We start from the raw sequence: 27,220 nt of genomic DNA, 5'->3' as shown, positions 1-27,220 counted from the left end.
TATTGAGCCACGGCGCCTGCGGTCCAGGACTTTTTTAGTACCAACTTCATTAGGCCAATCCCCTCCAGCAAGTCAGCTGATTTCTGATATCATCAGAGGAGTGATATCCCATCATATTCACAAGTTACAGTCTAGTGGGAGAAAATCATTTGTACATGCATCTCGGGGCCATTTGAGAATCCTGGCTACCACAAAATGACTCTTCACCTACACTTTTTTTTTTTTTGAACTGATATCATCATAACCATCCATGGTGACCATGAAAAGTAAATATTTGGTTCATCTTCAAAGTAAGGTATTGGCTGTGAGTAGACAACTAACTAGCATAACAGCTTGCAGATGTGTGGAAAGTTACAAGTACCTAGCTAGCGTAACAGCAAGGTTACACACACCTGGATAGTTTTTAGGTAAACAAGATGTTAGTTAGGAGAGGTCCAAACAGCTGAAGCAAATGCCAGGAAGATTGTAATCTTGTAGTACTCAGCCAATGAGTAACTGGAGGAGGGACTTACATGCTAGGCACTAAATAGCTCACTGTAAACTACCCGCGGTGTGCTAGCCCACCAGGCACCCAATCTTGCAAGACGGTTCATGAAGTCTTGTTTCAATGACCACTGACTGAAGATCTCCTGGGCTAACAAAGTGCGCCTCCTGGGACTGATTACACAACCCAAATCAGCCTGACTCTAAGCCAGAGAGAGGTGCCTGGGGAGGCTGCATGTTCTGAGCAATGCTTGTAACACTGGCCTCCCTCAGCCACCCCAGAAACACCACAGCTACGGACATTCGCTGGAATCCTGAGCCCTGGAAGAGGCAGTGTGAACACACAGGACACCCTCCGGCTCGGGTAGGTGCATGCTTCCGAGAACAGGCCGGGACTTTCCAGGGGTCGGTTTCAGTTTTCAGCTTTCCATCTGGAGATACAAGGTTAGAACTGTGTACAGGATCACAACAGCAGCTCAAAACTGAGACACCTCTCTGGAGACAGGAGGGAGAGAATTAATGGGCAGGAGTTTAGGGATGGAAAGCCGCACACTCTGAGAGTCTGGCTACCCAGCCTGCAGGCCCTGAAGGAGAGAATCCAGGGACAATTATCTGCCATCCACATTGGACCAGCCTGATCTGCTCTCATTGTGTGTGGCTGCTGCCTTCTGGGATGGAGCCCCTCCAAATCAGGCTAAAAAGAACACATTTGGCTTCCCCAAGGTGAAAAACTGGGAGAGGTGCTGGCTCTCCTGACATTTTGGCTTCCAATTGCTGTATTGTTGGCCCTGGGAGAGCTGAGCCAAGCAAAGAGATTTTTATCTTTGTTCAGTGAGCTGCTCACTTCATCTTGAGCAGGAATCAAGCAACCTTTTAAAACAAAGGTGAACGGTTGGGCAGACCCTAAATAAGGAGCCCTGCATTGTCCAAAAGCTCTGTGCCCACTGATCTAAACTAATCTTCAAACAGAATAAAAGCATGTTATTTTCTAGGATAAGCAGCTAATATTTAGCTAAGCTTTTTTATTTCACTTCTAATCTTAAACCAACAGACTTCAAAAAATACTACTCTCGCTTCTTTATTATTCCATGTTTGTGTTTGTTAGTGTCTTAGTCTGCACACATGATCGTTCTAATGCAAAATAATTACAGAAGACATAATATTCTCAAGGAAAAACATAAAAATTATCTAAATTTTTTCCAGAAGTTACCACTATTAATGTGGCATCACATCTTTGATTTATTTCCTATATATCATGCACACTACTTGGTAGACTGGATTTTTTTATTATAAAACTGTATCATGCATGAGATTATGAGACAGCAGTGTCCATGAACTCCTCAAATCTCAAGAATCTACACTGAAGGTTTTTTATTTATATTTATTTATATTATTTATATTTATTAATATTATTTTTGACATTTAAAAAATTTTGTTCATTTTGAATATCCTTTTTTCTTTTCTGCCTCTTCAATTGTTCATCTTTGTGCTTTGGTAGTATTGAAAGAACTTGATTCTTCTTCTGTTTCTCTTTTGTATATCCACTCTTCTAGTAGATTTTATACTTCTGGGCATTTCCATGGTGATAGCTCTCTTTCTTTGGCTTCTGAATGTTGGACTCCCTTAAACATCTTTTGTAAAGCTGATCTGTAGATGCTGAGTTCTGTCAGTATTCTTTTGTCTTGGAAACTTTTTATTTCTCTTTGATTCATTAAGGATAACTTTGCTGGGTATAATATTCTACACTGGCACATTTTTTTTCCAAAACTTGGAATATGTTTCAAATATTCCATTTACTATTTGAAGATTTCTGCTGAGAAATCTGTTGTAGCATAATGGAAATTTCCTTAAATGTGACTTGACGTTTTCTCTTGTAGTTTTTAGAATTCTGCCTTTGCGTTGTACTTTTGACAGTTTGTCTATATTATACCATGGTGTAGATCTTCTGACTATGTTTAGTTGGGGTGCTGTGGCCTTACTGTACCTGAATGTCCACACCTTTCCCAAGACTAAGGAAGCTTTCAAGTGTCATTTCTTTGAGTAGGTCTTCTATGTCTTCCCCCTTTACAAGCCCCTAAAATTGAAATATTTGTTCATTTAATGATATCCCAAAGATCTCAGAGACTGGAATTATTATTGATTGATTGATTTTTATGACTGAGATATTTTATAAACTTGTACTCAGGTTGAGATAGTCTGTCTTCTGTTTGATCTAGTCTGTTGCTGGGGATTTTAACTGTAGTTTTACATGAATTCTTAAGCTTTTGATATATATATAAAATTTCTATTTGTCTCTTTTCTTTTTAAAAAATATTTATTTATTTATTTAAAAGATAGACTGTTCCATTTGAGCTCCTTAATGGAGTCTCCTTATGGCTTCTTCATCTTTAATTAATGACTTCTGGCAGAGTACACTTGATGGCAAGGTTGGGAGCCTTTCTGACACCAGAAACCATGCAAAGAGAGGCTACACTAGCAGCTCAGATAGGTGTAGTGTACATAGCAGTGGTGTCAGGACACCCACTATACAGCTACTCCAGCAAAGGGAGTGGTGGTACTGGAAATACACATTGAATATTTCCTCATCAGACACTGTGGTGGGTTGAGTGGAGGCATGGACTCCAGGTTGACTGACAGTTAAGGAAGGTGTTACGTAGTGTAGAATACAAGCTCTTGGAGGGAAGCAGCTACCAGAGGGATGCATCAAGCACAAAACTCAAGATCTCCATCATATAATGATGAACTCAGTTCATTAAGAGAATATGACAACTATATACAATCATTAAACATTGGGATAACTAAAAATAAAACAAATATTAACAAGATTGATAGGAAAATAATAATAATAATAGAGACTTCAGTACCCCTACTCTCAACAGTGAGTAGGTTGTCCAAAAATAAAATAAATAAATAAACAGCAGGCTAGAATAATACTGTGGTGAACATAACATATGTATATGTATACATATATATACATATTTCATTCCAATAAAGTAGAATTTACATTCTTCTCATGTGTACATCGAACAGTCTCCGGGATAGATCACATTGTAGGTCAAAAAACAAGTGTTGAAAAACCTAAAAAGGTTGACATTGTATCAAGTATCTTTTCAAACCACAATGGTGTCAAACTAAAAATAATTAGGAATTTTGAAAAAGTCACAAATATATACAAATTGAATAACACGTTCTCGAAATACTGTTGGATCAAAGAGCAATTATAGAGAGAAACCACAACTTATCTCGAGGAAAATGAAATGGAAAACAGCACACCAAAAATTATGGTATACATAATAAGCAGTAAGCCTGAATAGAGAAGTGTATATAAGTACTTATATAAGACTTTAGGAAAAATAAAGACCATCAATAAATTGTTTAACTTGACCTCTCAAGGAACTAGAAAAAGAAAAAAAAGGTAAGTCCAAAGTTAGCAGAAGGAAAGCCATAATAAAGATTAGAACAGTTGCATTGCATCAAACTAAAAAGTTTCTGTGTAGGAAAGGAAACAGTCAATAAAAATTAAAGTGAAACATATAGAACAAGAGAATATTAGCAAATATTATTAGCAAATAATATTCAGAAAATATTAGCAAATTACACACCTAATAAGGAATAGGTATCCAAAATATACAAAGAATTCACATGACCGAAGAGCAAAAAGTAAATTAACTAAATAACAGCTAATTTAAAAATGAGCAAAATACCTGAATAAACATTTTTCTGAGAAGGCAGCAGATACATGAAAAAGTGCTCAACGTACCAATCACTGGGGACATGCAAATTAAAACTGCAATATTTCAGCTTGCAGCAGTGCAGATGGCTATTATCAAAAACAAAATACGACAGGTATTATGGATGACACAGAGAAAAAAAGTCCTTGTACATTGTTAGTGGGTATGTAAGTTGGAACAGCCATTATGCAAAAACAATATGGAGACTCCTAAAAATTAAAAACTAAAAAAGCTACCATAATTAGCAACAATCCCAATTCTGAATTTAAAATGAGAACAGTATCCTAAAAAGCTATATGCAACTCTGTTCATTGCAGCATTATTCTTAATAGCCAATATATGGAAATAACATACTTGTTCATTGGCAGGTGACTGAATGGATAAAGAAAATATAGGACACAAACACATACACAGACACAATGGTATAGTTTCAGAAAGAAAAGAAGGAAACTCTACAATTTCCAAAAACATACATAAGCTTGAAAGACATTATTCCAAGTGAAATAGCTCAGAAATAGAAAGACAAATGCTGCAAAATCTCTCTTACGTAAGAAATTTTAAAAGTTCAAATTCAGGGCAGGCATTATAGCATAGCAGTTTAAACTGCCAACTATGATGCCAGCATTCCATATGGGTGCCAGTTTGTGTTCCTGCTAATGACCTAGAAAAAGCAATTAAAGATGGCCCAAGTCCTTGGGACCCTTCCACCCAATTCGGAGGTTCAGATGAAGCTCCTGATTCCTGGCTTCAACCTGACCCAGCTCCAACTGTTGCAACCACCTAGGGAGTGAACCAGCGGATGGAGTTTCTCTCCTCTCCTATAATTCTGACCTTCAAGTGAATAAATAAATCTTTAAAACAAAAAAAAAAAAAAAAAGCTAACTGACAAAAATCAACTACTTTCCTAAAAAAAAAAGTTTGAGTTCATAGAAACAGATAGTAGAATGATGATTGGGTAATGATGATTGGTAAAAGAGATGTTAGTCAAATGGTACATAATTTCAGCTGAAAGGTAAATAATTTAGAGATAGAATGTACAGCAATGTGACTGAAGTTAGTAATTCATATTATTTGCTTGAAATCTGGTATGACAGCAAGTATCAAGTTTTCTCAGCACATACACACATACAAACAGACACACACACACACACACACACTGCTAACTGTGGGTGGTGATCACTGTGTTGATTAAACATTTCACAGTACATATATTAAGCTATCATTCTGTACACTTTGAGCTTTTCTTTTTGGATTAAATATTTTAAATTAAAAAGAAGACAATCTAAATTTTAAGGACTAAACACAAAATGGATGCACTAAACTCACAGGAGAAATGGTCTGGCATCAAAGATAGCAAAGGAGAAACACACGGACAGAGCACTTTTGGAGGAATCGGGAACCATCTGTGAGACAGCATAACCCTGGAGAGGACGCATTGGCTCTGAGGCTGCTCCAAGGGACCCTGGCCTGCGCACCTCTGTCTCCATCGCTGTCACACATGCTGCCCTCTTTCAGCTTGGTCCTTAGGCCTAGGCAAAATATACTCAAGCTGTGGTGTGAATAACTCTCAAGGGAATGACTTTGGAACTAGATTTCCTGTTTCTTAAATACTTAGGTAAATCATATTCCCAGGAGCACGATATCAATTCCAAAATATCTGTCAGGGATATTGGGAATGGGAGAGCAGAGAAAGAGGTATTTTCCTAAGTACGTAAGGTCAAACACTGGAAATAGGAAATATATACAAGTGTCTGTAACCACTGGTAAATGTCATCATAAGACTCTGGAGACACTGTTTTCCTTAAAATATAAGCATTTCTTCTTACCTCCTTCCTTCCACCCACAGTGCTATTGAGTCCTGTCTAAAAATACAGTAGAATTTGCTTATGTAACAATACTGCACCAGGAAGATGATAAGAGAGGCCTCCCCCAAAAAGCACCATAGAGTACTAAGAAGAGAGTCAAGGTGAAAACTGGGACATTTTGGCTTCTAATTTTAAACACACCTATAACTAAATATGAAGAACTAACCAAGTCAAATAATCTCTCTTAGTTCTTGATTTCTTCATGTGTATGTAAGCAGTTTGGGCAACACGCTATCTAAAACATTCCCAGCTCTACTGTCACATGTGTCTGACAGGTGGTAGGGAAGCTTCTTTCCGACACCATGATCCATGAAATCTCTTCCCTTACATGTTCTATTTTATGAAATTAGTTCTTAAAATTCTTGAACTAAAAATAATTTCTTAGAAAAATCCACAGATAGCCTTGGGAAAAAACATATTAGAAATAAACTAATATAGCCATTTATATTGCCTGAGATGTGCATTCAAATTTTAAGTTTAAAATCTTATTTATTTAAATGGAACATAAATATAGCTCATGAACACACCTCCAGCTGCAAAAGGACAGAATACCACTAATGAAATATTCTGTCTCAGAGAAAAATATTTTTCTTAATTGTAAATATATTAAAATCTAGTGGTTCTCATCCATGGACAATTTTGCCCTCAGGGAACACCTAGCAATGTCTGGAGACATTTTTGATTGTCCTGAATCATGGGAGTTATTGATTTCTACAGGGCAGAGGCCAGGCACACTGCTAAGCACCCCGTGGTGCATGGGGCAGCCCCCAACAACAAAAATGTATCCTGCCCAAAATGTCAGTAGTTCTGAGGCTTAACCCCATCAAGTTCACTTACTCTATTATATCAAATCTGAAATACTCAAGTTGACATTGAAACTAGTAGCTTTGCCACCGAATGATCATTTCAGTTTTGCCTAGAGGTGACTCAAGCTCTTAGATGAAATTCTCTAAAGCATCACTTTTGGGCATGCAGGCGTTTGTTCCTGTATGGTATCCTGAGTTAAAATCCAGCAAGCTCACCTTCTTTGTGTTTCATATTTTACCATCTCACATCTTGATTTTTACATTCTTTTTTAATCAGTCACAAAAATAAACCTCATAATAGTTTTGAACATATTGAGAAATATGAAAATCCAGACAGCCATAGCTATTTTCAAGAATTCCTGAGCTCTACTGAATCTTTCATCAGAGAGCCAAGCTATGATTGCAAGGAGCCCCATCTTCAGGCTAGTTGGGTATCTGTGTCTGTACACTTTTGTGATGGACATAAGCCTTCTCTGTATTTCAAAAAAAAATCACTGACAACTGACATTTTTAAAATAGAAATTATTTATTCAACAGTGGAGACAGAATTTCTAAAGGCTTTTGAAATGAATACAGAAAACTGTATTGGCCAAAGATCAAATTTCTGATCTTACTCATGCCTCCTTTTTTAAAAAAGATAATAATATATTTATTTATTTGAAAGGCAGAGTGGCAGAGAGAGAGAAAGAGAGAGATCTTCCATCTGTTGGTTCACTCCCCAGCTGCTCACAACAGCTGAGGCTGGGCCAGGTCAAAGCAAGGAGCCAGGTCTTCCACCTAGGTAGCAAGACCTAACTATCTGGGCCGTCATCTGATACCTGCCAAATACATTAGACAAAAGCTGTATCAGAAGCACAAATGGGACTCAGTTGAACCCCAGGCACTCTGATTTGAGATCTGGGTGTCCCAAGCAGCAGTTTAACCCACTATATCCCAGTTTCCATCTAACACAATCTACTTTCAAATCTATTGTCCTCCATCAATTATAGGATGGAATGTCTATGCACATAGACATTGCTCTCCTATACATGTATGCCAGTCTCCCACCGGGTGAAGTCTTCCTTCACCCTCTTAAATATGGACTGGGATGAGATTACTTTTATTGTAGCATAGTGAAGACATGTACCAGGTTGGCATCTGGTCTTTAAGAAGACTGCCAGTTTTTTCTTTCTCCCTCTTGAAACCCAGTGCTCTGAGTGAGGAAGCCCAAGCAGCTACATGTCCGACCCAGAGGAAGGCCTCCTGTTCACCTCTCCAAATGAGCTACCAACCAACAGCCATCAACAATTTGTTTACCTCTGGGTTAGCTAGCTTGGATGTGGATCTGTCAGCCTCATTAGGGCTGCCCCAGCTGATACAAAGACAAAATGAATACATTTTAATTCTGCCTAATTTATAATTTCCATCAGTTGCCTAGTGTAATTACAAATTACAAAACTCACAGGTGAATAATTGTTTTCGTTTTGAATTACTAAGTTTTGAGGTAGGCTTTATATAGCAATAGACTACCAAAACATACATCAAAGTCTCAATTAAAAAGTGATTCCTAGTTATGCTTTTGGAACATTCTATAAAAATATTCCACTTATATTACCAAATGTACCATGAGTTATTGTCTTTCTTATAAACTGTATTCTTGGGGAACTTGGAGAAGTTCAAGGATATAAACAATGCCAACTGCATAATTTATTGGTGACATAAATGCACAGCTTTTGCTGCAAAGTACATGTCATTTTCACCATGTTTTCATGACCGCAATGTTCCATACCCATAGTGGCACAGGCAAAATCAGGATATTACACTCTGTGAATTCAGAATCCATTACCTTTACACGAGAGTCCCTACCACCAAGTCCCTACCACCATACCAGCTCCCTCCACTCAACAACAAGCTGAATCCATAGCCTATGGAAAAGCACAATTAGAAAAATAGCTGGAGTAAAGCAGTAGTAAAAAGCCACTACAAAGTCATCACCCTGCTTTGTATTTCCTATTCACAAGCCCCAAACCAGTAAACACTGAATTAGATGTCTTCAAATAGCAGTCGATTATTTTATGTGCAACCTAGGGAGCCCATTTAAAAAGGAAAGTGGCAAGAAATTTGGCTTGTTTTGTAAGAACTTCAAGAAGATTAGCACTTTTTATAAAATCTAGTTAGTTGTTCTGATGTCTTTGAAGTGTATTCCAAATTGATAAAAGCTTGTTTCCATCAGAAATTAAAATCAAATCTAACCTTTACATTTTTCTCTAATTTTTATAAAATGAAATAGCAATTCTAGAGGCCAGAGGGTTGTGGTACTGTAATTGGATATTTCTGAAACTTGTGCACTTTAGCAAAGATAAAATATTCAGTGAAAATATTTGGAACAGACTTTTAATACAAACATGGAGATCACATTTACTTTTTTTTGAATCACCATATCTTGAATATAGAAGGCATAGGCAAAATTTAAAATAGGTACCACATCAGGAAAAAGTATTTTTTTCACTTTATAACTGCAATAGTTAGAGGAAAGGAAGTGTCGAGCACAACTATTTCTGTTGATTTCTCTCTGGCCTCTATGTGGCCTGGTAGTTATTTGAACAGATGAAAATGGAAAGTTTCAATTCCACCCAGCTCAAGGAAGGCACTCGCACGGAATATAACTAGACTTTTATTTCGGGGACAAGAACTCGATGTTTCATAAAGCTTTGTGAATTGCAGTTACTACGAGAGTTAGAGTAGTTAGAAGAGAAACTTCTACAGGCAGCTGAAAGAGAGGTCAGCAGACTGGGGCATTGCAGTAGTTTGGCCAAAGTACATGGAAATTTCTACTGAATCAATCAACTCAGAAGAGGAGTTCAAATGAAGCAGGTCATTTGGGGGTACCTCATTCCAGGTGAATCAATCTCATTGTATAAAGACTTATCTACCCATACCTATCATAGACAGGTTATACTCAAATGTATGTGCCTGGAATATATCTAGTTCATAACTTGGGTGGCCTCTCCAGATGCCCCTTGGAAGTAACCAATATATAAATAATATATATATTAAATAGATATAATAAGTATTACCTATTTGTGCTTGACAGCAGTTATCCTATGAAAACATATATCTGTGTTTTTGCCAATGTATATGTCTTGTCAGTAAGCCAATTGTTGTTTTGTTTTGTTTTCTTAATGGCATTAAAAACACAGAACATGAGATGTAGCCTAAAAATGCTAAGTGCATGTGTAGTGCACCTAGTGATAGGCCAATTCCTCTATTTTTTATTGCTTTCTTATGTTGTTGTAATCTGCAATAACTAAATGTTTATAAAATCAGGAAAAAATATCCTTCTTTTATGGTAAATTTGGTATACAACCATCTGGGATGAGGCCCTAACCACAACTGGTACCTCTCAGATGTGGGAGAATTGTGATGTGAATGAAGATAAGTTCAGTATCCTTCTTGGTAACCAGGTAAGTGAATGAGTACCATCAGAGAAAATAGAACATAAATTCTAAGCGCATGGACTCCGTCTGGGTTTGTGCCCCAACTCTGCCGCCTTTGGAGATCTGTGCTTTTGTATAGCTTCCCTTCTCTGGGCCATTGTGTCTTTGTTTACAAGACAGATATAGAAGCATTACTAACTTACAGGGATATTTTCATGACTCAATGAGAAGATGCCTGCATGAAGAGTGTTAACATTTACATATTCAGACCGTCTCCCCTATTTCACCCATATGAGGAAACTCCAAAAAGTTTGTGGGAAATGGAATTAAGATAGTTTATTTTGGTGCACAGAATTTTTGAAAGCCTTACGGAATCTTCAAAAAAGTTCATGGAAAGGGCCGTCGTCGTGGCATAGCAGGTAAAGCTGCAGCCTAAAGCTCCAGTATCCTATATGGGCACTGGTTAGTTTCCCAGCTGCTCCACTTTTGATCCAGCTCCCTAACAATGTGCCTGAGAAAGCAGCAGCAGATGACCCAAATCCTCGGGCCCCTGCATCCACGTGGGAGACCCAGAGGAAGCTCCTGGCTCCTAGTTTTGAATCATCCCAGCCCTCCTGCTGTGGCCATTTGAGGAATGTACCAGCAGATGGAAGATCTCTTTGTGTATCTGTCTGTCTCTCTCTTTTCTGTCTGTGTAACTCTGCCTTTCAAATAAATTAATAAATTGATCTTTTTTAAAAAGTTCGTAAAAAAACAGGTTAGATTTTCCGTAATAACAATGAGCCTCCAATTCTCACATAGCTCCTGCATGCTAAGATCTCAGCAGACAGTACTCTGAACAGCTGTGAGAATTTTCAGCTCCTTTGGCCTTACGGCATTTCTATGTCAACACATGTTGTCACAACACCCTAACATACCTAGGAGGAGGACAGGAAAATTCACACCAATGCTCAATATTTCCACCCAAAATCAATGCATGTCTCTTTAGATTTTGCCATATTGGCCAGACTAGTTACATGGCTACAACTAAGTGTAGGGGTCTAGAGAGGATAATAGTCTGTATACTTGGAAACGGAGGGGAGATATTTGTCACTGACCATTGTCATAACACAAGGAGTTTTGGCTTTGCCGTGGCTCTTGGGTTTATTCAAGGTAACACATGAAGGGCAAGGTGAGGGGATTGGTTGAAACTGAATTGGAAAGAACAGAGTCCTACTGCCAGGAGAAAAGATACAAAAAGGAGAGAGAGAGAGGAAAGGATGAAGAGACAAAGGGATGGTGTGGACTGAAGTTGTAAACCAGCTTTGAGAAGTTGTATGGCGAGGGTGAGATAAACTTCAGAAACACTTCAAGGGCAGAGGCTCCAGAGGAGCTAGAGAGAGAGTGGAGGGTTTCAAAACATTTTGCTGCATAGTCACAATAATTTCCATTTTGCATTTTTGAGGGAACAGATAATTTATGCACATTGTGTTCTAGACTGATGGTTCTTTGGATCCGATGTTAAGATAAGCTTGTGCTTTACATGAGTTATCCACATCATGCTTTTAGCCTAATAGCTGGCACAAATAAGTTGTTTAACACCTCTTAGAAATTCTCTGAGATGCACACAACTTAAAAAATTTGCCTAAAAGAAAGGGAGTTTGTCTCTCATTTAAGAAGAAATTTGTAAAGTACCTGCTGTTGCTTGTGCATATCGTGGGTGTTATCCCGCGTTGAATGGTGCTCCCCACAAATCCCTCCCAATATCCTCCTATCTTGACCCAATGCTTGGTCACATGACTTGCTCTGGTCTTCAGGACATCCGCACTGGGAATTAGAGGTTATTGTCTTATAGTATCGCTGCTACAGTATAGGGAAACTCTGACTGGGACATATGACCCAATCAAGAACCAGGCACTAGCCACCAGATATGTGAGACCATCTTAGATCAGCAACCCCAGTTAAACAATCACATGTCTGCAGGCTACACACAATCAGCTGAGCCCAGGCCAAATATCAGAATTGTGACCAAAAACCCAACTGCTGTTTCCAGATGTTAATTGTGTGTAATTGGTAGAAGAAGTTGACTTGTGTATCTCTCCAATCTTCATCATTTCCCCTTCCCTCCCTCCACCTTTGCCTATGTTCTTGCTTCTCCTTGAACATGACATGCTTGTTTTGGCTCAAGTACTCTGGGTACCCCAGAAAGTCTGGATTGTCCCATAGTGCAGTTCCTCACTGCATTCAACACTGATCCAACACCTCCTCTTCCAGGAAGCCTTAACGCACGATCCTATCCATCATATAACATATCCATGTACGTTCCTTTTTCATTCCCCATTTTCACTTTATTTTTCTTGATAACTTTTTTTAAAAAACCATCTGGTATATCTCTTGGATTATGAAATCATTCTCTGTCCCCTCCACTGCAGGAGGACATATCTGTCTTGTTCATTGCTGATGGCAGTTGCCTTTCACATAAATGCAATCAGACTTTCTATTGCCTTCTTTTTTACCTTTTGCTGTCTTAATTGAAATACTGGTTTTCCAACCTCTTATTTTGTGTAGAGCCTTCACAGCATATTTATATTACTTCCATTTAATTCTAATAAAATATCTAGGTACTTGATTGCTATAATCTATAAATAATTTTTTTTTGACAGGCAGAGTGGACGGTGAGAGAGAGAGACAGAGAGAAAGGTCTTCCTTTGCCACTGGTTCACCCTCCAATGGCCGCTGCAGCCGGCGCGCTGCAGCCAGCGCACCGCACTGATCCAAAGCCAGGAGCCAGGAGCCAGGTACTTCTCCTGGTCTCCCATGGGGTGCAGGGCCCAAGCACTTGGGCCATCCTCCACTGCACTCCCGGGCCATAGCAGAGAGCTGGCCTGGAAGAGGGGCAACCGGGACAGAATCTGGCGCCCCGACCGGGACTAGAACCCGGTGTGCCAGCGCCACAAGGCGGAGGATTAGCCTAGTGAGCCGTGGTGCCGGCCTATAAATAAAATTTTTAATAATGTAAGATTACTACTTCAATTTTTTTCTTCACTTGGCTACAACTTCTTTATAATGATTGCCTAATTATAAGTATTTTATAGCATTTTAGTTTTTTTAATTTTCTTAAATTATAATTGTTAAACAAATTTCATGTAGTTCAAAAATATGGATTTAGGAACATAGTGACACATTCCCCCTACTCTCCTTCCCACCCATGCTCCAACCCTTCCTCCTCTTCCTTCTCCCATTCCCACTCTTAATTTTTACAAAGATCTATTTTCAGTTTACTTAATGATTGTAAAGTTAACCCTGCACTAAGTAAGAGAGTTCAACAAATAGTATGAAGAGGAAAACAAACAAACAAACAAACAAAAAAAAAAACAAAAAACAAAAAAAAACCACTGTTCCTCAATGGAAGAGACAAGGGCTATAGGCAATCATCAAATCTCAAAATACCTATTTCACTCCAACAAATTACTTTCCAGATACTCAGTTACCTCAGATCAGGGAAAACATGAAATCTGTCTTTCGGGGACTGGCTTATTTCACTAAGTATATTTGTGGCTTCCATCTTGTTGCAAAAGATAGGATTTCTTTTTTTTTCTTTACAGCTGAGTAGTACTTCAAAGTGTATATATACCATAATTACCATAATTTCTCTATCCAGTAAACAACGGATGGACATATGGGTTGATTCCATATCCTAGCCATTGTGAATTGTGCTACAATGAACGTGGGCACAAATAACTCTTTGATATACAGATTTCCTTTGGTTTGGCTAAATTCTCAGGAGTGGGATGACTGGGTCATATGGTAGGTCTATAATAAGATTTCTGAGATATCTCCATATTGTTTTCCACAGTCGCTGCACCAGTTTACATTCCACCAACAGTGGACCAGAGCACCCTTTCCCCACATTCCCACTAGCATTGATCATTTGTTGATTTCTGTATGGGAGCCATTCTAGCTGCAATGAAATAAAATCTCATTGTGGTTTTGATTTGCATTTCTCTGATGGCGAGTCATCTGAGCATTTTCTCAAGTGTCTTTTGGCCTTTTGAATTTCCTCTCTTGAAAACTGACTGTTCAAGTCCTTTGCCCATTTCTTTACAGGATTATTTTTCTATTGTTGAATTTCTTTAGCTTTTTATAGATTCTAGATGTTAATTCTTTATCAGTTGCGTAGTTTGAAAATATTTTATGTCACATTGTTGGTTGCCTCTTTGCTGAGTTTTTCTTTGCAGTGCAGAAGCTTCTCAGCTTGATATAATGTCATTTATCAATTTCGGTTTTGATTGCATATGTTTCTGGGGTCTTTTCCAAGAACTCTTTTTCTATGCCAAAATCTTGCAGTTTCCACAATGTTTTCTAGTAATTTGATGGTATAGTGTCATAGATTTAGACTTTTGATCCATTTTGAGTGGATTTTTCTGTAAGGTGTAAGTATGGGTCTAGTTTCATACTCTGTACATGGAGATCCAGTTTCCCCACCACCATTTGTTGAAGAGACTATCCTTTACCCAGGGATTTATTTTAGCTCCTTTGTCAATGATAAGTTGGTTGTAGGTACATGGCTTTATTTCTAGAGTTTTTATTCTGTTCCATTAGTCTACAAATCTGTTTTTGTGCCAGTACCATTCTGTTTTGATTATAGCTGTCCTATAGTATATCATGAAATCAGGTATTGTGATGCCTCTGGCTTTGTTTTTGTTGTATAAGATTGCTTCAACTATTCAAGATCTCTTGTGTTTCCATATGAATTTTAGCATCCTTTTTTCTAGATCTGAGAAGAATGTCATTGGTGTTTTGATTGGGATCACATTGAATCTATAAATTACTTTTGGTAGCATGGACATTTTGACGATGTTGCTTCTTCCAATCTATGAACATGGAAGATTTTTCCATCTTTTAATGTCTTTTTCTATTTATTTCTTTAGTGTCTTGTAATTCTCATCATAGAGATATTTGACATCCTTGGATAAATTTATTCCAAGGTATTTAATACTTTTTGGAGCTATTGTGAATGAGACTGATCTTGAAAGCTATTTTTCAGCCATGACATTGCCTGTTTATAAAAGGGCTATTGATTTTTCCATGTTGATTTTATATACTGCAACTTTACCAAATACTATATGAATTCCAATAATAGCTTTTTAAATTTAAAATATCCAAGTAATTGTGAAATTGTACTGTACTTGTGTTGAAAAAGACTCATTCTCCACACTCTTAACTTACACTTGCTGAACAAACATTTTTGGTATTAAAATATAATAACTCATTGTTTTCACATAGAATAAAGTTACAGGCCCCCAAATAATACATTCTCCAAAAGAACATGAGCTAGGCAAATCTGAGAGCCTTCTGCAAGGCCACATTAATGTGAACGAATCTCAGATTCCTAACTGACCAAAAGTAGAAAACTTTAATTTTTAAATATTTATTTATTGGAAAGTCAGAGTTAGAGAGAGGGAGAAAGATAGAAAGAGATAAGGGAGAAGGAGAGGGAGAGGGGGAGGGGGAGGGGGAGAGAGAGAGATCTTCTGTCTGCTGGCTGACTCCCCAAATGACCTCAATGGCCAGGGCTGGGGCAGACCAAAGCCAGGAGACAGGAGCTTCTTCCAGGTTTCTCACATGAGTGAGAGGTTCAGATACTTGGGTCATCTTCTACTGCTTTCCCAGGCACATTAGAAGGGAATTGGATCAGAAGTGTAGCAGCCAGGATTTGAACCAGTGCTCACGTGAGATTCCAGCATTGAAGGTGGCAGCTTTACCTGCTGAACCACAGCAACAGCCTCAGCACAAACCTTTAAGAAAAACAATTTTCGGATCTTTTGGAGTGGTAGACTTGAAATTACTGCCTTCTCTGTCTCAGGCCCTATAATTTGATCATGTTCATTAACACAAATTTATCCTCTCTATACTTAAGTGACCACCCACAGACAAATATGTGACACTGCCCCTTGTGTTTAACCAGACTGCATTCTGCTCATTGCTTCAGCTCTTGTTTCTACACTGGCTCTGTGCATCCTAGGACTCATCTCTAACTATACTGGTGCCTCTAACAGTATAAATTTCTCCCCACTCCCCCATTCCTATCAATCCCCTCTCTTTCCATCTCTCATACATGTGTGCAAACACACACCCATATACACATACCCCACACTGTTATCTTATATGGGCACTAGGATAAGAGGCCAGAAGAAACCCGCTCTTCCATTTTCATTTCACAGAACCCACAGCAGTCAACATAGATTTGCCTGCCCTTTCCAGCAGGGACAATAGATTACAAGAGAGATGTGATTGACAGGCCAATAGGGAGAAAGAAGACCATGACTCTTAAAAACAAAAACAGAAAAATGTGATGGAGGTATGATAGAGGTATCTGTGTGAATTTTGTGCACACACATTTATTTGTGTATCTAGCATATGTATGTGTCTGTACATACAAAGATACACATTTACTATACAAATAGGAGTTGAGTTTTACTTTACAGTTGTGTGTATGTGTGCTCATAATTTGATCTCATCCTCATGAGCCACAGCCACCTGGAACCACTTGGGGCAGGAACAAACAAAAAAATCCAACAGTCATGGTGACCAGCTTCAATAAGATGCTTGTGTGTTGTGATAAAAACAGTGGCTTTAAAAAAAAATCAAAGCAATGGTTACATGTCAGTTCAAGTTAATGTCATTCCTACTGACTTATTTGCCAAAAACAACATGCAACGGGTGGTTTGTTTCCATAGGAGATTTCCTTCAAAGACATGAAGTATTGTGTTCAAACTCAACAGGATGATTTTAGGGTCCCTGACTGGTTTATACATGGCATCCAGCATAATGCACAAATATTAGGACATAAACCAGCAGAAGGATCATGTGACATGAGCTCACTACAATTATTAGCTCGTGAATCAGTAGGCAAATTGCAGCCTGTCATTCCCACACAATTGAAATGAAAACCTCAGCTTGAGTCTTATGCTTCTATAATACAATTTGTGGATGTGACATAATTGTTGTGAGATCCATGTTGGACTCTTAAATTCAACAGAAGAGAAAGGATCAGTTTTAGGAAGTGATAAGCAGAAACATTTGATGTGTTATCAAGGTATGAACTAAGTGTCTCTCCTGGAGTCAAGTTTAGGATGGTGTAAAGAATGAAAGAAGGTAATGAATCAGTTCATCTTTAGGAAGACTTCTAACAGAATCAGTTAAATAAGAAGACATGTTTGATGTTCATAAACTCACTTATCCTAAACAGAATAAATTACAAAACACTATGGCTTATGATGATTGTGTTCTAAGTGAACAAAGGAAATATGAAACTGAAATATATTGTGGACCCTTCATTATAAGGTAAAATATTTTACTAAAAATCAGCTTGGCATTTTCACCCATCTGCTCACTTTCCATCCTATAGTACCATTTATTCTCCCAGCCCAGACTCCCACAACCATCTGTGTCAAATTCCAAAGCTCCTGGCTTTTGCCACCATGCCTAAAAGAATATCACCTAGTTATAATAGTTATAATAAAAATCAAACTGGGGCCAGCACTGTGGTGCAGCAGATTAAACCTCCGGCCTGCAGTGCCAGTATCCCATATAGGTGCCTTTTCAAGTCCCAGCTATTCCAGTTCCAATCCAGCTCCAAGTTAATGCACTTGGGAAATATAATAGAAAACCTTGGGCTCCTATACACACGTGGGAGACCTGAAACTCCTGGCTCCTGGCTTCAGATTGGTTCAGCTCCAGCCATTGAGCCCGTTTGGGGAGTGAACCAGTGGATGGAAGACCTCTCTCTCTCTCTTCCTCTCTCTCTCTACCTTTCTTGTAACTCTTTCAAATAAATAAAATAAATCTTTTTAAAAATCAAATAAAGACACATTTATTAGCACACCATTCTATCATTAAAGGCAAAATTGGTGCATACAAGAAAAATGTCCTTAGTATCTGTCAGGGTCTAGTAAAGAGACAGAAAATCATACCAATTAATTTTGAGAAATAATTTTTAAATTTTTAACTCATAATAATTGACCAAGTGTTTATTCTATACATGAATATGTTGTATAATGTCCCATCACAAACATATTTATATCTTCAAATATGTAACTTTAATGGCAAAATCATCCAAAATTCTTTCTTCTGGATTTTGTTGCTGTTGTTTTCAGAGAAATATACAGTATGATGCCGTTATCTGTCATCCTCTTGCTGTGCAGTAGAACAGCAGAATGTGTCTCTCCTAACTGAAAGGGCACGCGTTAATCAACCTTTCCTGAACCCTCCCTCCTCAGCACTCTCCCCAGTCTCTGGTAGTCCTGATCGTATTGTTCAAAATTAAGAAGCCAACTCTCAAAAAATTCAGTGGTCTTTCTACTTTCTACTCTTGAATTCTTTCTTTATCGAAGGATTAAACTTGTGATAATAAAATAAATCCAAAGTTATGTTATCACACAAACTAAAAGAAAAACAAGAAAAAATGAAGGAGGGAGGGTGGAAAGTAACATTATGTTCTTAAAACTGGATATAGGAAATACATAAAATCTGTTCTCTTTATATAAATAAATAATAAAATATAAACAAATAAAAGTTCTCCCTGTAGTACTTGTGTTTCTGTGTTTGGCTTATTTCAAATAACCTAATGACTCCAGTTCCATCCACATTGGTGCAAATAACAAGATCTCATCCTTTTAATGACTCAATAATTTTCCACTGTGTGTATGTACCACCTTTTCTTTATCCATTCATCAGTGGGAGAACACCAGTTTGTTTCCATTTCTTGGTTATTGTGAGTAATGCTGCAATAAACACAGGAGTGCAAATGTCTCTCTGACCTATGGATTTCATTTTCTTAAGATAAATACCCAGGAGTGGAATTGTAGGTCTTGTGGTAGTTCTATTTTTTTGAGGTGCCTCCATGCTGTTTTCTAGAATGGCTGCACTAATTTCCGTTCTCACTGATAGTGTACAAGAGCTCCTTTCTCTCTACAGATTTTATAACACTTGTTATCTTTTATATTTGTTTGAAAATAGTCTATATGACTGGCATGAAGTGATGTCTTGTAATTTTGATTTGCATTTCTCTGATGATTAATGATATTGAGAATTTTTTCATATCCCTCTTGGTCATTTGCATGTCTTTCCTTGAATAATGATAACTCAGAATTATTGCTCATGTTTTTTTAAAGATATATTTTATTTATTTAAAAGACAGAGTTACAGACAGAGGTAGAGACACAGAGAGAGGTCTTTCATCTGCAGGTTCCCTCACCAGATGGCTTCAACAGCCAGGGCTGGGCAGATCCAAAGCAAGAAGCCAGCAGCCAGGAGCCTCTTCAAGTTCTCCCACATGGGTACAGGGTCCCAAGGACTTGGGCCATCCTCCGCATTAGCAGGTAGCTGGATCAGAAGTAAAGTAGCCAGGTATTGAACAAGTGCCCACATAGGATGCTGGCACTGCAGGTCGGGGGTTTAACCCACTGTGCCATACCACCAGCCCCTACTGACCAGTTTTAATTGAATTATTTGTGAGTTTTGGAGTTTTTTCTTTTTTTATTATTATTATTGAATAATTGAATCCCTTACATATTCTGGTCATTAAGCCCTTGTCAGACTATGGCTTGCAATATTTTCTCCCACTCTCTGTCTCTTTACTCTGTTAATTGTTTCTTTTACTGAGCAAGAGCTCTTCAGTTTGATAAAATCCCATTTGTCTACTTTCGGTTTTGTTTCCTGTGTTTTGGGGATTTTAGTGAAAAAAAAAAAAAAAAAAAAAAAAAAAACCTCTGAAGAATTCCTTTAATAGAGGGAATGTCCCATCCACAATGTATAGAGCAGTGAAAAAAGGTGAGGAGGAACTGAAATCGCATGAAGAATCCGCTCAAGTCTCACAAAGGTAATAGGGCACAGCTCCTACCACTACGCTTGAAGGATCAGAAGGGAAAAGGTCCGAGGTTTTCAACCCTGGGATCTTAGAGATGGGAATCCATGACTCTGAAACCCAGGCCTCAGAGGAGTGCTCAGCCTTTGGAGGCTAGTTTCTTTCGGCTCAGGAACAGGCTTGTGTGGGGCTGTCCGCAGACCCACGAGGAGGGAGGGCTGGATGGCGGGAGCCAGGGCTCCGGAGAGAGCACACTGCTTTCTAAGTTGGAAGACTCCTGCCAGAATGACCTGGTAGGTCTGGGATGCTGAAGTGTTGCTGACAAGGACAGGGGGTACGCAAGCACTCCTTCCCCTCTGTCCAGGCTTCCAGCTCCCTCCTCTTTCCTCATTGGCAGAACCCCAAAAGAGTCGGCAGGGCAGAGCAGGTGCGTGCCTGTAGTCTCCACTGCTCACAAAGCTGAGAAAAACGAGTGGGTTGGAAGCTGCAGGTCAGTCGTTTACTAACTAGCACACCCGCATGGTTTTCAATCGAGTAGAATGACTTCTGGAGACCACTAGCGAAGGTATCACGTAATTGTCAGCCAAGGAAGAAATGGGAGGGTCTGCTCACTTCCCATCCACTTGAATGTGCAGTAAATATTAAGTGTGTCTCTTTAAAAATGATTGCTGAGTTCAGATGCGGTTGTTACTGCAGCTCCTCCTCCCCGACCACCCTCGGGTCCTGCAAACAACATGTGCTGTGCCCCAGCACACAGGAGCTTGGCCCTGGCTACTCTCATGGGGCCTATCTGTCCTCTTGCTTCAGAGACACCATCACCCCTTCTTCAAAGAACTCAGGACTTTACAAAAGACAGGAAAAACCACACTTTGGATGGCTTTTATATTCAAATCATGAAAACATCTTCAAGCATGAAAATACTAAGTGGCTACCTGCCTGCTTGGGAAAAAGAAACAGGAATTAATATTTTAATTTACTCTCCTGTCACAAAACTATAATGCCTGTGGGTTTATTTTTTAATTTTTAAAAGTATTTATTTATTTGTATTTAATTTGATAGACAGAAAAACACAGAGAGAGAGGGGTCTTTTATCTATTGGTTCACTCCCCAAATGCCTGCAACAGCTGGGGCTGGGCCAGATCAAAGCCAGGAGCCTGGGATTCAATCCGGGTCTTCCCATGTGGGTGGTAGAGCCCCAAGTACATGAGCCATCATCTGCTGCCTCCCCCAAGAAGCACATAGGCAGTATCAGAGCCAGAACTCAAACCTAGCACTCCAATATTCAAAGGAAATATCCTAAGCAGTACCATAACTGCTCCACCATATGTCCACCCCTACCTATGGGTTTAGAACAGTTTAACAGTATTCATGGATTTATCGGATAAATTGTAAATACTAATAAAAAAGACGAGCAGTTCTCTTTTGCTATATAATCTTTATTACCATTTTCAAGACAGATAAGGCTCCAGTTTCATCAAGTGTTAACATTCCCAAACTACTGTGTTATTGGAGTTCCTGAAAGTGTTTCCAATTCTCTGGCACTTTCCCCCAGCAGAACAGTCAGACTGAAATTCCCCTTAATTTCCAGTGCTAGTTGCAAGCCCCCGGAGATAATGGATGTGCTAGGTGATTTATATATTAAATGTTACTTGCCAGCATGATTTGAGCTCTCCAGCCCCCTTGTGTGTGGTAGCGTTTGTGCCCGTGTAAGAGTGTTGCCTCAGAGCCTCTGTTTAGGAAGGCCTTGGGAAATGAGGCTTGTGTTCTGCGAAACAGTGCCAGGGACACCTATTACCGGCAGGTGTTAGACTTCTGTAGTGCTATGAACACTGAGAAATCACTTCCCAAGGGAATCCTCTGCCTTCACAACTCTCATACCACAACCTCTGCATTGAACGAAATATTAAAGCATCTATGCTTTGGGTATAGTCTCTGCCAGAGATGGATCTACTAAACTGTTGCACCCCAAGAAAAACTGACAATAATGATAATAAGACACAGTGTTGGGGGGAATAGGGTTTCATATCACCAATCAGAAAGAAAACCATTATCTGGATGCTTCAGAACTCAGCACATCACAAGCAACAGAGAGATTGCAATCCAAAGAGGCTGTTCTTTCTACTTGGATCTCACATTTTGAAGCTTCTCCCTCAAGACATAGACAAATCTAAGGGAGAAAGATGGCTCCACCACATATCTCTACCTATTCTGCCACTCAGTGTGTTTTAAAAATAAAAACATTTCATCTATCATATCCACTACTTCACAAAAGATCAATAAAAGGTATACTCATAAAAAGACATACCCATGAAAATACTTATCTCCAACTTATCCCAACATAATAGAGAACATAACCATTCAAACTACAAGACTTATGCTTGGGTGTTTGTGAGCAGTCCAAAAGAAAATTAATGGAGTTGCAAGACTTTTTCTTTTACAGTTTTGCACACAGAAATTGTATTCAGTCTTTTTGAAAACAAGCAAATGTACAATGATAAGCAACCCTTGCATTTTCACTTTGCAGTTCCCCTTTTTTCTCTCCAACACGATAGCCATACTCTTTGTAATAAGGTTTCACCCTCCTACCATTCCTCGGGGGCACCCAGGAAAAATAGTAAATTAAGGTTTGTGCTCATGAATCACTAAGATTTTTCCAACCTCTCTGAGACCAAGAGATTTATGTGATGAAACCGCTAGCTTTTTGCAACCTGTCTTACAGTGTGCATTGTCTGCACAATAAGATATGTCTTCCTCTCTTCCTCTGTGCTAGCTTGCCTCCAAAGGTCACAGGAACTAAATCTAGAGATAATGACACCCAGTAACAACTCTATTGCCAAGAGACTACTAGCTGACTACAATGCAGTGCATTCATTAATGCAGAGTAGCATTTCCCTTAGTATTTATTATGCTCCTGTGCATAGATTCAAATCAGTTTATGTGTATTGTAAAGAATAAGCTACTCCATACTGAAAGAAAGATAGAGGTGTTAATCATCATCATCATTACACGGCTAGCTTGGACTTTGCTGTTGTTTTTGCTTAGGTAAGAAATTTCCAAAGAAATTACCCAACAGATGACTTTGTTTTAATCCCATGAGCCAGACTTTATGTGTAGATAAAAATTATTTATTCCCATGAGAAGTAGATATTGCCTTACATAAAACTCTAAACCAAATTCCCAATTGAACTATTAGTCTAGGAGCTCATTAACCTGTAGGAGGTCAGGAATCCCTGAAACTGAAAGTCTGTTTTGGTCATCCCTTGGCACTAGAAATAACTTAAAAACAGCTTTGGAGTCCATACACACAGAATGAAGAAAAAAATAAGACAGTTTCTTGCTAGATGTTAATTTTCCCCTGTTCTGATATCAGCAATTTTTCTTGTTCTATGTGCAACCCAATCTCTTCAGACAGAATGCATCCTAGTAGCCAAGTTCTGATGAAGACTAAAAGGAGCTGTAACTGCATTTGCATAGTATATTATCTGAAATCCAATAAAGGCACAATGCAAATGCCAAATCTTCTCTCCTTGCCTCACAAGACCATAGACCAAATAAAAGCAAAACAAACAAAAAAAAACCTGAGATCTTCCAGTGCAGACTCTTTGTGAATAAAATGGAGAGATTTCAGCCTTCCTTTGCTACCTCGAGTATGGCACTGGAAAGCTCTAGCAGGTGCACTCCACAGACAAGACATTAAAGTACAGTTGTGGGTGAGAAACAACCTGACATCAAAGCCTCTCCAGAAAACCACATTCATTAGACATGAAAACAGCAAGCAAGAAAAGTTAAATTTTGCCCTCCAAAGAAGCATGATGTGTTAAGATTCTAAGGTCACACTAAATCCTAGAAAACCAAGAATAATCTTTGATCAAGTGGCTTTGATAGGAGAGGGTGGAGTACTTAAAGACTATGTGACATTCAACCCTAATGGCAGGTCATGGTTGCCGCCAAATGCTCTTGCTTACATGCCAACCCATCAAATCCCAGAGGAGAAGGAAGGAGATGACGTAACAAACCTCACTCCCAGCAGAAAAGGAGGCATAGAAAGAACTCTGAGCTTTGATGGATCTGTAAGGCAAAGGACAGAGGGAGCTCAATGAATTTCCCATCGCTTCCTCATCTGATGTCCAGGAAGGAAGTAGACTCAGAGTTAAGGATCTGATTTTCATTCCCATTTACATTACTAGATATGAAAACCTCTAAGAGCAAGCAACTCCTTTTCCTTTTCTTAGCTTCCTAGTTATTAAATCCTGAAATACATGATGCTCACTCAGTCCTTCCAAAGAGACCTGTGCTGCCCTGTTCTGACCATCTGTCAGCCTCTAGCCAGTAAGTAGAAAGTGCACCTACCCTACAAGAGAGATGCTTTATTCCCACTGGAACTATGTTTTCAGATCTCCCTTCCCCAGATTCAGGTTGGGGTTGGACACAAAGGAAATTCACGTTAAGATCAGGAAGTGGGGGTGTAGCCACACCATTACACCCCCTACAGCTCACACACATTCTGCTGGTGCTGTGGCTCGCCTGTTGTTGCATGCGGGAGCAGCCAGTTGACCCCCACCAAGTCTGCTCTCGTTTTTTTTTCCAGGCCCGCATGAAGCTGTGCAACAGAGTCTCAGCTCCTTCTGCAGATGCTTCTGTGTAGTGAGAGAGGAAGCTGATGTGAGTTCCAGTTTGTCATGTGAATTCCATTTCTGCAGGTTGAGGAACGTCCCAGCTCTGCATGTCTTTGCTACTGCCTGTCCTTCTGACCCTCTGAGCCTCTACCCTGTTCCAGTTGCAGTAGCAGGAGCTGTCCTTAGGCTTCTTGACCTTCATGGCCCCTGATGAGTGAGTCTTCCCTGATTCCCTCATTCAGACTTCTGTTTCCCTTGCTTTCTCTTACAGCGTTATCTTGTCTACTCTCCATAATGATAGAACATGCATTTAAGCTCAATCATTCCTTGATAAATTCCACCTCATAATTTTGTGAGTCAGGAACTCAGGTGGCTCTCCGGTGGGTAATTCTCTGCTCCCTGGTGTAGACTGGGTCCCTAGCAGGTACTCGGTGGCTGGACTGTCTTGAGAGTCACATGTGTGACACCTCCCAGGGCCATCCGAAAGCTGGACAATGCACAGCTCCTCTCGTGTAATCTGTTCCAGTGCACACTTAAACTGCTTGCAAAGTGGTTCCAGGCCCTGGAGGAGCAGACATCTGTCAGTCTTCTTGGAGATCAGCCTGCAACTGGCATAGCATGACTTGCTACATTCCAAGAGTTATAGCAGTCACAACACAACCCATAAAAGAGGGACAAGAAGTGGTTCATACTGCAGTGGGAGACATACCAGAGAATTCTCAGTCATGTTAGTCCACTACACAATGAGACTGGCCTTGATGAAGTGCTAGAAGTTAGATCAGAATTCGGTCCTTCCCTCATATTTCTCCTTGCCATTTTTCTTGCTTTTTTCCCATCTTTATTTATTTATCTATTGATTTACAATTACTTCATGGGTCACTTGAGTGTGTCAACAACCTTCATTTAGCCATCTCTACTTCCCAAAAGAGATTATAACATCTTCCAGAAATAGGATGGATTGCTCTCCTGTACCTCCCTCCTATCCACCATTGTTCCTAAAATTGTAACCTCTGGAAAGGTCAGCGATAAGAAATCTGGTCTATGAGAGGCCTGGGGGTCAGAAATGGTGGAGTCCCAGCCGCTGAGGAGCAGGAAGTGTAGAGGAATGCTCTCTGTGGAGTGCCTGCCCAAATAGCAGCTCAGTGATAGGAAGTCATGGCACTTTCCCACAGCATCAGTGTCAGCATCCTTTCTTACTAACCAAGAGTGTGCGAACAGAACATTCTCTAGCTCATTATTAAGTTAATATGCACCAGGGTGGCACAGTGGTATTGTAGGCTAAGCCTCAGCCTGTGGCGCCCACATCCCATATAGGCACCAGCTCATGTCCTGGCTGCTCTTCTTCCAAACCAGTTCTCTACTATGGCCTGGAAAAGCAATAGAAGATGGCCAAAGTCCGTGGGCCCCTGCACCCAGGAGGGACACCAGAAGAAGCTCCTGGCTCCTGTCTTTGGATTGGCAGAGCTCTGGCCATATGGCCATCTGGGGAGTGAACCAGCAGATGGAAGACCTCTCTCTCACTCTTTCTCTCCCTCTATCTGCGCCTCTATAACTCTGTCTTTCAAATAAATAAACCTTTTTTTTAAAAAAAGTTGTGGATATTACACTTTTTTCTTCAAAACTTTTGATTTTGGAAAACTTTTACTCTCATGTAAAGGTTACAAAGATATCATAAAAAGTCCCTGTGTACCCTCACCAAGCTTCTCCAAAATATAACATTTAACCATAATAAAATATTCAAAATTAGGACATTGTGTTTGGTATGATGCTATTAAGTAAACTACAGACTTCACTTACATTTCACAAGTTTTTGTACATTCTGTTTTGCTCTTAGAGTTTGTGAAATATGGCCACATGTATAGATTCATGTAACTCCAACTTCAAGTCAAGATGTAGGATTATGACTTCACCTGAAAGAAATTTCTCTGTGCTACATTTTCATGGTCACACCTATGCTGGCCCCATCAAAGGTAACCCAGTGCACAGTGGTGCCATTGGGAACAGGAGAATAGCAACACACAATTCCATCCACAAAAGGAAACATGAGAAACACACCACAGGCATTAATCCTCAGACGTGGGTAATTCTGCACGAGCAGTCTTCCGACAGGAGGCAAACCCTCTGAAAGAGATTAACAGATTTTCTAGAGCATGTTCTTGATCATGACTTCTGTGAAGAGACGGAAAAATAATCAGGATAAGGAAGATGAAAAAGTCAATCCTTGGGGCCGGCACCGTGGCAAAGCAGGTAAAGCTGCCACCTGCAGTGCCAGCAACCCATATGGGTGTTGGTTCAAGTCCCAGCTGCTCCACTTCCGATCCAGCTCTCTGCTATGGCCTGGGAAAGCAGTAGAAGATGGCCCAAGTCTCCCGTGTGGGAGACCCAGAGGAAGCTCCTGGATCCTGCATTGGCCAACTACAATGGCAGTCATCTGGGGAGTAAACCAGTGGTTGGAA

General features: G+C 39.5%; 1 long non-coding RNA gene across 1 annotated transcript; it reads left to right on the top strand.

Annotated features, from left to right (window-relative positions):
• The first annotated feature begins 500 nt into the window (after positions 1–500).
• On the top strand, positions 501–27,220 carry LOC108177273 (uncharacterized). Its single transcript, XR_001794091.3, has 3 exons — positions 501–847; positions 24,737–24,810; positions 26,118–27,220. It is a non-coding gene; the product is annotated as an uncharacterized lncRNA (long non-coding RNA).

This window comes from Oryctolagus cuniculus, chromosome 14 (genome assembly GCF_964237555.1).
Source record: "Oryctolagus cuniculus chromosome 14, mOryCun1.1, whole genome shotgun sequence".
Taxonomy (NCBI): domain Eukaryota; kingdom Metazoa; phylum Chordata; class Mammalia; order Lagomorpha; family Leporidae; genus Oryctolagus; species Oryctolagus cuniculus.
The sequence above is the reverse complement of the archived record's forward strand: the minus strand, read 5'-3'. Positions and strand labels throughout refer to the sequence as shown.